At 44.9% G+C, this 13342-nt stretch overlaps 1 protein-coding gene and 1 non-coding gene across 4 annotated transcripts in view; both read left to right on the top strand.

Annotated features, from left to right (window-relative positions):
• The window catches only part of Sash1 (SAM and SH3 domain containing 1), a 175123-nt gene that overhangs the window by 65191 nt on the left and 96590 nt on the right, over window positions 1-13342 (top strand). The gene's annotated exons all lie outside the window — the stretch shown is intronic.
• LOC128118816 (small nucleolar RNA SNORA36 family) lies at window positions 3120-3251 on the top strand. Its single transcript, XR_008221341.1, has one exon. It is a non-coding gene; the product is annotated as a small nucleolar RNA SNORA36 family (small nucleolar RNA).

Genomic DNA, 13342 nt, shown 5'->3' with positions numbered 1-13342 from the left:
TGACAAACATGTAGGGCTTCCAAGGGCCAGTGCATTTAGAATTCCTGAGTTAGTGCTGCTCCTAGTGTGTGCTTGGCGCCTGAAGAATTTAGGTATTGATATTAGTCAGTGATGAGTCAGTGATAATCACGTGTGTCTGCGAAGTCTCATTACTCCAAAGGGACCTGGGTGCTTTGTCCTCACGTGTCTCCCCTTCCTTCAGTTAAAAGATAAGCACTAGGAAAGAGCCCGACTTTTCTGAAGTTCGCTTGACACAGACTTTTTTTTTCCCCAACGGGCCCCCATATTTTGTCATATATCTGAGGCAGAAAACCAAACCCATAAAGCAAAACTTGAAGGAGTTACATTAATTAAACCCCATGCAAAACTGTTCCCCTGAAACAGCTGAAGTTCAAGGTGAGTCATGACTCAGGTTTGACGCGGAACCTTGTGTGATCGAAGTGCTGTCTGAGAGTATAGACATTAAAAGATAAATCCAAAAGGGTTTGGGAGCGTGCTGGCACTTGCCCCTGCAGACTTCAAGAACTGGAAAAATAATGGGAATCCTCAGAGAGCCAGCACGCCGCTGTATTAAAGGAGAAGCCAGGTCGAAGGTGGGCAGCCATCGGTAGCTCTGTCATTGGACAAACGTCACTCCAGAGGGACTGCCCTCAAACCTCTTAGCCGAAGGCAATTCATTAAACCTCCCCACTAATTCATAGGATTGCCTTTAGCAAGAGGAAGCGCTTTGAAAGAGGGAATTAGGGGCCTGCCCTCATTAATTAAAAACAAACCCTTGATTTTTCCTGAAGCCAGAAAAGCTTTTGTGTAATTATGGTTTGGTAGGTAAAAATAATACCACACCTAAACCCACACCCACCGAGACACTTGGCCTAACTGCCCCTGCAAGTATAACCAAGCTTTACAGAGACTGCTTTTGTTCTTGTGTGAGCCATCCCAAAGCCTCTGGAACATGTATGTCCTGGGATGGTCACATGTGTTTGATTCAGTGGTTTGTGTGTAAGTGACATCCATCCAGTTTCTTCCCTTGTTTCCTCTGGGATTGCTTGTTTTCAAAAGAATACATGGAACAGAGCGAGTGTTTCAAGGTTTCCCAAAAAACCTTGGCATGGAGTGTAACTTCCTAAGGGTTTGTTGTTTGGGGTATGTGTGGTATGTGAATATCCCCTGTATCTTCTCCAGCACCACCCACCCCGCAATCTTGAGCACTTTTTGAGGTTCTCTCTCTCTCTCTCTCTCTCTCTCTCTCTCTCTCTCTCTCTCTCTCTCTCTCTCTCTCTCAGTGGACGAATAATGAATTTACAATAGGCTGCAGGAGGAGACACTTGTAAGGTCTGCTCAACTGGTAGATCTTAAAAATAGCTCTTGGATATTGCAGTGTGGAGCGCCATGTGTGAGATCCCGGATGACATGTGTGCTTCATGTCGCAAAGCCCTTCACAAGTGTCACCCAATTAACTGCGTGCCCTCTCTGACAGGTGGCAGAGGCCCCTCTGTGGCTTGCAGAAAGGAGTTCCTCCCTGCATGTCACTGGCTCAGGACATTATCTTTGTTTGGGGGCGGAGGGGGGGTGGGTGGGCTGTCCGAGGAGAGACATCCTTTTGGGTCTTGAGTAACTTGGAAGTGCGTTTCAATGCCATGCTTTGCAACTTCTAACTTTTGCCATACAAAGTCAGTTACTTGTCTGTTCGTTTTGTGGTTGTACTTCTGAAGTAGAACCCAGGGCTTTACCCAGGCTAGGTAAATGCTTTGCCTTTGGATGACTTCTTGTGCCAAAGTCACTTCTTGCCAACAGGATCAAAAAACACAGGAGAGAGCCACTTGAGACTGACCTATCCTTTGGCAAGGTCTGCTGGAGAGACTTTGAGTACAAAGTAATTGGGATCTTCAGGACAAGATAATGGGTTGGGATAGTGCTGGGAAACTGAGTACAGCCCGAATTTAGATGGCTGCCCTTTATTAGGACTGCTAACAAGTAGACGAGACTCAGGTACTACGTTGAGCAAGGATTAGATGGCATCCCTGTCCCGAGAGAAGAGGAGGGTTACTGAGCCATTACGAGAGCAAGGCCTCAGAAAATAAACAGAGCAGAAGGGTGGGCGCAGGCTAGGGAGTGGAGGAGGACAGAGGCCCTGGGAGCTGAAGGAAGCCCCTTTGCATGAGCATCAACCACAGGGTTCATCGGATGAGCACAACCACGAGGATTGTGTGTGCACCCACCGTACATCAGGCACCCTTCAGAGCCTCAGGCACTCCTAGCACGTGTCTTGGACAGGACCTCTCTGTGCTTCAGCCTTTCCTTTGGTGAATGTAGGGTAGTAAAGCTTCACCCCTGACAAGCTTTTGGGGGAAACTAACTCAAAAAACATGAAGTCCTGTAAACAGTGTGTGGTGTCAGACGGGTAGTTGGTAAAAACTGTCGATGATAGGCGTGAAGTAAGGAAGCCTGAGATTATATTGGTTTAAGTTGCATTACTTATTATGAAACACTTGAGAAAGCCGATTTATAAAGATAAAAGGTTAATTTGGCTCATAATTTTGGAGGGAGGGTCTGGCCCAAAAATCAAATGACGACACACTCCTTCGGGCCTCTGGCATGGTGGTTGGCAGGGGTCTCTTGCAGAGTAATCCACTCATCTCATGAGTCAGGAGGCAAAGCCAAACAAGAAGAGAAAGAGACTAGGTTCTACCAGCCGCTGTGAGAGCATGTTCACAGTGAGTTGACGAGGCCTCTATCAGCTACTTTTCTGTACTGTGATAGAACACTTATGATCAAGGCGGTATGCAGAGAGTTCATTCTGGCTTCTGGCTCCAGAGGGATAAGAATTGGCCATGGCATGGCAGCAAGTGGCAGGCGTGGTGGCAGGCACAGGGAGCCAAGCTCACACTCCAAGCATGAAGCAGGGAGAGAGAGAACACAGGAATGGTATCACGCTTTGAAACCTCAAAGCGTGACACACTTCTTCCAGCAAGGCCACACCTCTTAGACCTCCCCGGACAGTGTCCCCAAGCGGGGACCAAGTGTTCAATTGCCCAAGACTGTGGGGAACATTTTTCCATTTCTCGTTCACACCACCACAGTGTCTCCTGAGGACTCCACTCGCTAAAGATTCCACCCCACCCCAAAGTGTTGAGTTCAGTTCAGAGCAGCCTCCCCGTTCTGTGAATTAAACTTTGGGACATTGAAAGTGGCTAACGGAAATGACGGAATAGAGAATATTACACTATACATATACTTCCTAGTCTACACCAATTAAAAAAAAATCCACCATCTCCCAGTAGCCCTAGTTTGAGGATCAAGTCTTTAACATAAAGACTTATGTGGGATGCCCATTCAACCTGAGACAGGCTTGATTTGTGGATAGAGATCCAGTGGGTGCCCTCAGGGGGAGGCAGATGCAAGGTAAGAACTAGTGGGGCACCCCTGGTGGGTGCTTAGGTGGTGTGTGTGGTTTATGAGGTACACTGAGCAGGTAACCCACGGGCATCTGCTGCCGTTCTTTCTGTAGTTAGAATAACACCTCACTGCAGCAATCACTGATTTTTTTTTAATGTATGCCATTTGATTGAAATTATTTAAGAGCTGATCTTCAAGAAAACGGTTCTTTGGTTTTATTGGCAATGCCTTCCTCTCTGTTCCACGGTGATCTCAGGATAAGTCAGGACAAATGGCTGTTTGTGATCCCTAACAAAACCCTGGGCACATGTGGTAGAAGATATTTATAGAGCATGGTGTGGCTTCTGCCCTTCATTGAGTGTGTTTCTGTCATTGTTTGGCTTTACAGCTTCAGCATACTGCCTTTCTCTTGCTTTATGAATAAAATCTACAGTCATTAATTAATCTACCTCATTAATGAAATGTAAATTGTTTTATAAATTTTCATTGATGATTACTATGTGTAACACACTGGTTTTTTTTGTTTGTACCATGAGATCTCCACACCCCCTTCTATATATTAATATTTTTTTATTCATTCATTCAACACATTTTCATTAGATACTTAATCTATACCGGTATTTTGTTAGGTCTTGAGACAATGGTGAATAACTAAACATAAGTACCCTGGAAGCCTTGTTGGCAGAAGAATGCGATTATACCCGGATTTGGGAGGACCTGACTCAGTCCCAGGGGTCCAGGGAAGCCAATGGAGGAGGTGAAGCTTCTAGTCTTCCTAAAGTTCTGTCAAAAGTACACTTTGCACTTGAGGCTCCAGTCATGCATGACCTTCAAAGACGTCTCCAGTCTTTGCTCGGCACTGACAGTTGCCTGGTGACTCCTTCTTTCCTGTTCCCACTTCCCATAGGGTGCAGCCCTCACCCTAGCTCCAGAACACTTGGTGAACTCTGAGGAGGTTTACATATTGCTCTGTATATAATTTAGGGCAAGGCACTAAAGAATCCTCCGTGTCCCAAGACCACATTTTCTCTTCAGTACAGTAGGCATTTTCAGGAGTGGTTAACGGCAACTGTGTGCTGAGGAAAATTTAGTGTATTCAAAGAAGGGCCTTCAGAGCAACCCTGTTTTAAGGTTTAACATTTAAAGTTTATGAGTTTTGTGGCAAAGGTGAATGCTCCTCCTGGATTGTCTTTGTCAATTTGTATAGAGTGAATGAAAATGGTGAAGTATACATCATTTGCATACATTGTTTTAAGGCTCCATAGGAAAAAATGTGGCTGACTTGGACTTGGATTCTTACCACTTTAGAAGTTAGGTCTTTAAGAAACAGAAAAGCAGAGGGTCTGGAGAGGTGACCCAGCAGTTAAGAGTACCAGCTACTCTTCTAGAAGACCAAAGCTTGGTTCCCAGCATCCATGTTAGGCGGCTCACAACTATTTGTGACTCCAGCTTTTAGAGGATCTGATGTCCTCTTCTGGCCTGTGTGGATGCTCACATATGCACACATGCGCAAACACATACACACCCAATTAAAAAACAAAACCTTAGCAATAAAACCAAAACACCAGATCTGTTTGTATCATGCAAAACTCTTTAGCATCTTAACCCTCTAATTATAACCCTACTTGTGTCTGCTTCCTTTTGAAATGGACTTGTGGTGCTTAGGGACATTGCCAGCCTCCCCATCCTGTTTCCCAGGTATATCACTCAGTGTGTTCAGACTCCCTAGGAAAGGACCATGTGTGTTCTGCCCTTGGCCATCGTGTCTGAATATGTTTCCTGTTTGTACTCTTTTGAGAGTTTTATTTGTTTGCTTTTCCTAAAGAAAAAAATTGCTATCTGGTAGGGGAATATTGGCATAATGGACTGCTTACACGCAAATTTTCTGTGCATGCCGTGTGTGTGTGTGTGTGTGTGTGTGTGTGTGTGTGTGTGTGTGTGTGTGTGTGTGTGTATGTTTTCTAATTACCACACCTTCATGATATTTAGGTGATGGAGGTCTAGCTGAGAAGAAGCTTCCGTTCTTCTTCTTTTTTTTTTTTTCTCGAGACAGGGTTTCTTTGTGTAGCTTTGCGCCTTTCCTGGAACTCACTTTGTAGACCAGGCTGGCCCCGAACTCACAGAGATCCTCTTGCCTCTGCCTCCCGAGTGCTGGGATTAAAGGCGTGCGCCACCACCGCCCGGCCTGTTCTTCTTTTCTATGCTTTAAAAGAGAGAGAGAGAGAGAGAGAGAGAGAGAGAGAGAGAGAGAGAGAGAGAGAGAGAGAGAGAGAGAGAGAGAGAAGGACAAAACAGTTAAGAAAAGGGAGAGAAAGGCAAAATTCTGCGAGGAAAAAGTCTTGTTTTGTCTCAATTTAAATTATCCAATGCAATAAAAACAACATAGTATTAGATATGTGATCTGTTTTGAGGGGAGGATTTAAGACAGGGTCTCAAGTAGCCCAGGCTGGCCTCTAATTCACTATGCAACTGAGGATGACCTTGAACTTCTGACCCTCCTGTTTCTATCTCCCAAGGGCTGAGATTGCCACCAATTCTGCATCCTTAAATGGCCAATGTTTTACAAAGATCTATAGAGAAGAAATTAGTTATCTTATGACCAATGCAATTAAAAATTCTCACCACGGGCAGGTCTTCTGTGTCATGGATATGTTAGGTCCTGGTTAATGATATGAGGTTATAGTAGAGTGTACATGTGTGTATGTAATTTTGAATCAGCTGTGACGTGGGATTTCTGAATCATTTCAGAAATAATGAATAATAACATGTAGTTTAAACAGAAAAAATTGTTGTGCTTTATGGTTGTAAAAGTAGAGTCTGCACACTGTAGGGAGAAGATCAGAAGAGCTTAAAAAGGGAATAAAAGTTACATTTAAGGTTCCCACTTGCTTTTCTAACTCAGCTATCACTGTGGCCTTCTATCTGACATATATATTTGTTCAGCAAGTATTAAAAATTTCTTTTGAGTATTTGTACATGCTTATTTTCATGTCTTTATTTCTGAGATTCATCTCTGCTAATCATGAGTCTATTTCCTACCTGAAGTAATATTTCTTATTAATTTATCAGCACCCTGTGTGTGTGCAAGTATAGGGTACACATGTTTGTTGATGTGTATGCCTGGGTATGTGTGTGGGCAGAAGTCAATGTCTAGATTCTTCTTCGATGCCTTCCAGCTTAGATTTTGAAGGCAGGGTCTCTCACTGAACCTGGAGCTCAGTGATGGGCTGGACTAGCCTGACTACCAAGTCCCAAGGATCCTCCTACTGTCCCTCCTCAGGGCTGGATTTACAGATTCTCACTGCCATGCTGGGCCTCTTACTTGGGTGCGAGGGATCCAAAACTCTGGTGTTTTCATGGCAAGCATGTTTCCAATGCAACCATCTCCCCAGCTCAAGCAGTCTTTATATATTGGGCCATTTAATTGACAGCTATCATATTCATGTCATTTTTGTTTTGTGTTTTCACAGTGCTGAGGCTGGAACCCTGGGCCTCACGTGTGTTCATCATGGGTTCTTTCCACTGAGCTACACTACCAGCCCCAAAGTGCGTGCGTGCGTGCGTGCGTGCGTGCGTGCGTGCGTGTGTGTGTGTGTGTGTGTGTGTGTGTATGTATGTATGTATGTATGTATGGGGTTTTGGGGAGGGTCCTGGGGAGCCCTCCTGTAGGTGATGGAAAGAAGTTGGGTTTTCAAACAAGAATTTCTCTCCCTGGCGGAGCAGCAGTGCCCTGGCTGCAGTGGTGGTGGTACCCACAGTTATCGATGCCCAATGAACGTCACTTCGGTGGCCACAGTTACTTTTCCCACCACTGTGATCAACTACTTGACCGTTACAGTTACTCTCTCATTTTTGTGACAAATACCCAGACAAAGGCAACTGCAGGGAGAAAGGGTTTAATTCTGGCTGAGGGCATTGAGTCCACGATGGCGGTGAAGGTCTGGAAGCAGGGGCATGAGGTCATCCCATCACACACCAGCAGTCCGGAAGCAGAGAGCAGACAGGAAGTGAGGCCAGGCTACAACACCTCAAAGCCTGTACCCAGTCACGTACTTCCTCTCGTGAGGCTCCACCTCCTAAAGGTTCCAGAACCTTCCCTAACTGTACCGCCAGCTGGGGACCAAGTGTTCAAACACAAGACGAGTCTACAGGGACATTTCAAACTCAAACTACAACACCAACAAAAAGCAAGTGGAGGAAGGAAGGACTTCTTTGGGTCACATTGAGAGGTGATACAGTCCACCATGGCCAGAGGGATGGTTATATTGTATCTGCTGACTGTCAGAAGTGAGCATGCCCAGCTGGCTCCCACCCACCCCTTTATTGAGCATGATATCCCAGTCCATTCAGGAGGCTTAGTTGAACCTCTCTGGAAGTGTCCTTAAAGACATATGCAGAGCCATGTCTCCTAGGTCATCCCAAATCCAGTCACATCGGCAAGGATTAACCATCCGTTAACAATTAACCGTATTGTCTTCACGGAGCCAATCAGTACTTCCTGTTTGAGCTGCTGGAACCATGTGTAATACAGTCAGGCATTTGGGCTGGGTGGGTGAACTCTGTCCTGGCTAAATGGTGCTTCTGTAACAATTAGTACAGCATAGAGTGTAGCAGTTTCAGATGTGCAGAGAGAAAAAGTTGGCCTTGCGGCTGTGAAAGAACGAACAAGATCCTGACTAATGGCTGCTGCTGCGCCCGTGAGGGTAGATTTATGTTTAGACCAGAGTAAACTATGCATCCAGGTAATAATTTTGAGCAATGAAGTAAGTTTGCTACAGGAATCGTTAAAGAAACAGATAAATCACAGTAATTTCAACATGGCACTTTTGCCATTCAATAAATGGGTATTTTAAATTTCATTTGCTTTTGAACTAAGTTCAATAATTTATAGAGTAAGTCATTCAAAGATTAATGCTCAGAAGGGAAGAAAATCACCACACAAGAACAGAAACATATCATTTATGTATATTACATCGGAGCCTTCTCGGCCTGTGTTTCCATTATAAATCCGATCTTGCAAGCGTTTATTATAAAAAGTTTTCCACGGGCTAAAGTTTGACATTTGTCTCAACCTCCTGAGACTCTTATTTTTTTTTTACTTGATTTTCTTTCTCAACTAGTGTAACAGCTAGTTATGAGTTTTGTTTTGCTTTTTTCCCTTTCAGGCATACGTGTGTGTGTGTGTGTGTGTGTGTGTGTGTTGGTACTTGCCCATACATGTGCATGTGAAGGCCAGATATTGGCATTGGGTGTCATCTTCTAGACCTACTAAACCTGGGAGTCAGGATAGGGAGTGAGACCCAATGACTTGTATTAAACTATCACCCAGGGTACTGTAATGCATTAAGTTTAAACAGTGCTAAAGGACTTGGAATCAGGGTTTTATAGATGTCCAGTTTCAGGCCGCAGTGGGATTTATCTCTGCCATTGCCTCTCCCTGGTCCAAGGGTTGATGACAGGCTGTCTAGTGAGCTCTGGGAAAGGGTGCTTAACCCAGAGGTAGGCATACCATAGCAACTAGAGAGCTGTGGTGTTCATCCTTGAACTCTCAGGACTTTATTCATAGTCTTGAAATTAAAGACGTGGTGCTGCTATCTTTGTGTTTAAGTCTAAGAGAAAGAGGCTGGCATTATGAGTCGAGAAAGAACTTAGTGGTGTTTGAAGCCAGGGATTCCCTGGAAATGAGGTCAAAACCAATCAAAGTAAGAGTAGATTATTTGCCTGTGGATTTCCTTCCGAGTTCTCTGTCTAGTTTATGTTTGTTTGTTTATCTGTTTCTGTAAGGATCTCTGCTGAGACCTTGCCAATGGGATCCTCGCCCTGCTTTCTCACGGAAAGCTTTCTGTGAAACGTTCTCTTACATTTTCCGTGTGTGTGTGTGTGTGTGTGTGTGTGTGTGTGTGTGTGTGTGTGTGTGTATGTGTGCGCGCCCGCAGAGCATTCAGGGAGAGCTCAGAATGCAGCTTGAGAGAGCTGGTTCTCTCCATCCCATGTGGGTTCCAGGGATTGAACTCTGGCCATCAGGTTTGGTGACAAGTACTCTTACCTAGTGAGCCATCTCGCTGGCCTTAAAGTACTTTTCAAATTTACCGCTATCAGCTCCTGGGCTCCCTGCGTTCATCCAGCATACGTCGAGGGAGCACGCGGCATTCTGTTTTTTCCTTGTGTTCCACTAAGCGAGCGGTGGAGCCTGGCTTTTTCCATCTCCTTCCTGTGGTCCTGTGGAGGAGGAGAAATTGGCCCTGAGCTGAGCTGGTGGGTGCTTGGTGTCCTTCCTCTCTGCCTTTGGAACAGCACAGTGGTTTATCCCTCCTTCCTTTCCAGCTGTAAAGTTCATTTGGCGTGGGATCCTGGCAGCAATAAGGGACAGAGAAATGTGAATTTCCACAAGAACTTGGAAACAGCTGGGCCGGGGGGCGGGGGGACAATGACGACAGGGGAGCGGGGCATGAAAACCATTTTCCAAGACCTTATTTCTGCCCTCAGGTGGGTTTGGAGTCTGGTGTATCGCATAACGGACTTGGACACATTAGAACAAAATATATTCGTTCAGTTTCAATGCCTAAGTGTTACATTTGACCCATGTGCTCTTAATGTATCTGGACTATACATGTGTTCACCTGGACAAGCAGGTGAAAGCTCAGACGGGAGTATCTGTTGATTTTTTTTGGCAAGCAACTGGTTTTGCCTTGAGCTGTATGTATTTGCAAATAGTATTTTTGCTTACAAAAGTGCTTTTTTTAAAAAAAAAATTTAAACTTGAAAGTATGTCTCTATGTATTGTTTACAAGGTTTAAGTATCTGGCTTCTAGATTAGGCTGTAAGCACAGGCATGCTGTTGCACCAGGGATCTACACAGGACCAGGTGGACTTTGAACACGTTAGAAACACTGCCTTGTAAAACTTACGTGTCACGTTTGGTACAGAAATATAAGTATTGTGGACAATGGCAAGAATAAAAACCAGGAGGCCAGGCTCCTTGTACTGTGGCTTCCATTGGGAGCCTGGCCACCTGAGTGGCATCCCTGGAACCCACAGTACAAGGAGAGAACCGGTTTCCAAAGTTGTCCTTTGACCTCTCCAAACCACTCCGTAGCAGACTCACGCTCCTCCTGTCACATTAATAAACAAGCAAACAAGTAAGTAAATAAGTAGAAATTAAAAAACAAAACCAAATCAGCAGGGCCTTAAGGGCAGTGGAGTTCTGTGGTGCTTCACAAGCAAGGGTGTGGCATGGGGACTGAGTGAGCAGCCAGTCCCTTAAGATGTTTCTTCTCATTCAGGCTGTTCCACCATTGTCTCCTCAGATCTACCCATTCTGGCACACTCATTGTTTTCCTTGTGACGGAAACAAAACCGGCCTTCATGTTGTGCAACCCACCCTCCTTCTGGTTTCAATGTATACAGTACAGCATCACCCACCGCACACACAGGGCTGGGCAGCGGGTTCCCACAACCCGCCCCTTTACCCCGTGAGAAAGCACATGGATAGTGATGGCCTGTGTTTGGGCTCGATTCCTGCCACATCCTCACATCTCTAGCTCTACTCCAAATTGTCCTTATTTCTCTGCTACCTTTCTCCTTCAGCAAAGTTTCTCTGTTGGTGTTTTGTGATTGTGTTCATCATGATCTTTAATAATACACTTAGTAATCCGATGCCTATGAGGATGCACCATTGGACATGACTATGACCTGCCCGCTTCCTAAGTGTTAGTTGATGTGATCGAAACAGTTCCTAAACTCATGTAATATAGTCCTGAAGAATATAACAATGGTTAAAGCTATTGCAATCAGATTATTAAAGAAATCTGATTCTGATAGTTTAAACTTAGCTAATGATACTACTTCTGCCACACATGCCTATTATCTTATACCAAGTTGATTGGGGAATGATAACCTGAGCTTTGGGTAACCATAACCTGATAACTTGGGTTCTGGCAGCTCTGATGCACTAGGCTCAGCCATTTATCCCCAGTATGCTAATTCCAAAGGTGAGTAATGGTGATCAGCTCAGAGGAGACTTCCAAGTGGCCATGTTAGGAAGAGAACCAGATAAAGGTCGCAGAAGGGAGGGCTGTCCAGTGGCCCTAGTCCGTCCTCTAAGTGACTTCAAAGAGGTAGTTTCAAAATGCCAGTGCTGCCCAACTGGTCTCTCTGGAGCTGCAGAAGGGTGGGGCCTGAGGCTTGCTCAGTACTCAGATTTCTTAGAAATCAAAGATTCAAATATATCTTCTGATAGTGTGTGCGTGCGTGCACACACACACACACACACACACACACACACACACACACGCACACGTATGTATATTTTAACAGTAACTGGAGTTTTAGGGCAAAAGCCTGACCCCAGCAGTCTCTATAGGCTAGTCTCGCTGCTCATCTCAATATGTCCATCAACGAGTAGTCTTAAAAAAGAGAGAGAGAATTTAGTCAATGTAGCCACATTGGGTAGGTTCCAGTGACTCCAAGCCCATCTTTCAGTGTGCTGACTTGTGTGTCAGAGGGATCAGAGGTCTGCATAGGTGGGCAGTCCTTGTCAAACTGTGCTTTGCTTGACATTTGTCTTGGTTCTGTGAAGGTGGTCTGAAGATGTCTTACTGTCATGACATATGAGGATGGATCTGGTCTCTGTAAGATGAACGCTCCTACTCCAGGGTGTGGCCTCTCCATTAGAGATAATTATCCTCATCTGTTCTAAGAATCCAAGATGGCTACAGGTTTAGGACAGTGACCTATCTTTACTATACCAAAGTAAAGGGGGTAGACAGGGACTCCATGAAGGTAGAGGTGCCAGGCTGAACAGTTAGCTGTGAGACCAGGTGAAGAGGCATATTTTTTTTTTTGGGGGGGGGGGCCAGAAGTGGCTTCTAAATGTCTGTTTCAGAGTTGCCCTTTGTGAACCTGCCTCAGTTGTACTTTGTGAACCTGCCTCAGAGAAGATAAGCCTTTGTTTACACTTGTGTTGATTCTGAATTAGTTTCTTTGGGAAAATCACTAGGGTTAGGCCCTGTGCGCTGTGGATGGCTCTTCTAATTACATCCAAATGTTTCCTTAGTACAACTTTCACCCTTAGACCCCCAAAGCCCGTCTCCGTCCACTGTTTACATCACATGTAACTCACTTCTCTCCCCCTTGTGTTTTTCATTTTCAAGGGAAACACATCCATTTACTATAAAACAAGGGTGTTACAGGGCATGGTGGATTTTATCTCTAAAGCGGATTCCTCTGTCCTTGTGATTTAATGTTTCTCAATAAACTCACAGCATCATGCATTTTTATGTCATTCATCACCTGCAAGCTGAGAGCTTTCGTAAATTTTCAAACAGGCCAGTTCATTTGTAATATATATGGTGATTTTTTTTAAAAGGGTGAGATAATATCCAGTTAGTCTTCCAGCTTTCTAACACACATTTCCAATAAGCCTTACGTTACTGAATCCTTTGAATAAATGTAGAATTTCAAAATCAGGTTGGGAGTTGCCGAGATGGCTCTCCCAGCAGGCAAGAGCCCTTGAAGCTCTACCTAGCAACCTGAGTTTAATCCTTGGTTCCACCTGGTGGAAGGAGTGAATTGACTCCCGAAAGCTGGCCTCTGACCTCCACACGCACGCCAGGGCACCAGTGTGTGCCCTCCCCAATAAATATAGACAAGTAAACGTAAAACCATCAGGCTGGAACTCCGCTGTTATTGAAAAATAAGCTTCAACAGCTGCGGTAAATTCAGTGTCTAGTGATGATGGCCCAGTGTATCTAGAGACTTATTCCACCATTAACTCTCAGGGCCCCTCTGTTGATTGGTGCTTGTGTGTAGTAAAACTGTGAGCAGAGTATAGCAGCAGTGACGTTTGGTAAAGCAGTTCCGTTCCAAGAGTCTTGTGCTCCCATCTGAGAAGCATTTCAGGTTTTCCAGAAAATCCATTTATCTCTGCCATCTCCTCCCACTGTAC

The sequence above is a fragment of the Peromyscus californicus genome, unplaced genomic scaffold (genome assembly GCF_007827085.1).
Source record: "Peromyscus californicus insignis strain IS unplaced genomic scaffold, ASM782708v3 Scaffold_22__1_contigs__length_63687245, whole genome shotgun sequence".
NCBI classification, from domain to species: domain Eukaryota; kingdom Metazoa; phylum Chordata; class Mammalia; order Rodentia; family Cricetidae; genus Peromyscus; species Peromyscus californicus.
This window is presented reverse-complemented; position numbering and strand designations above follow the sequence as displayed.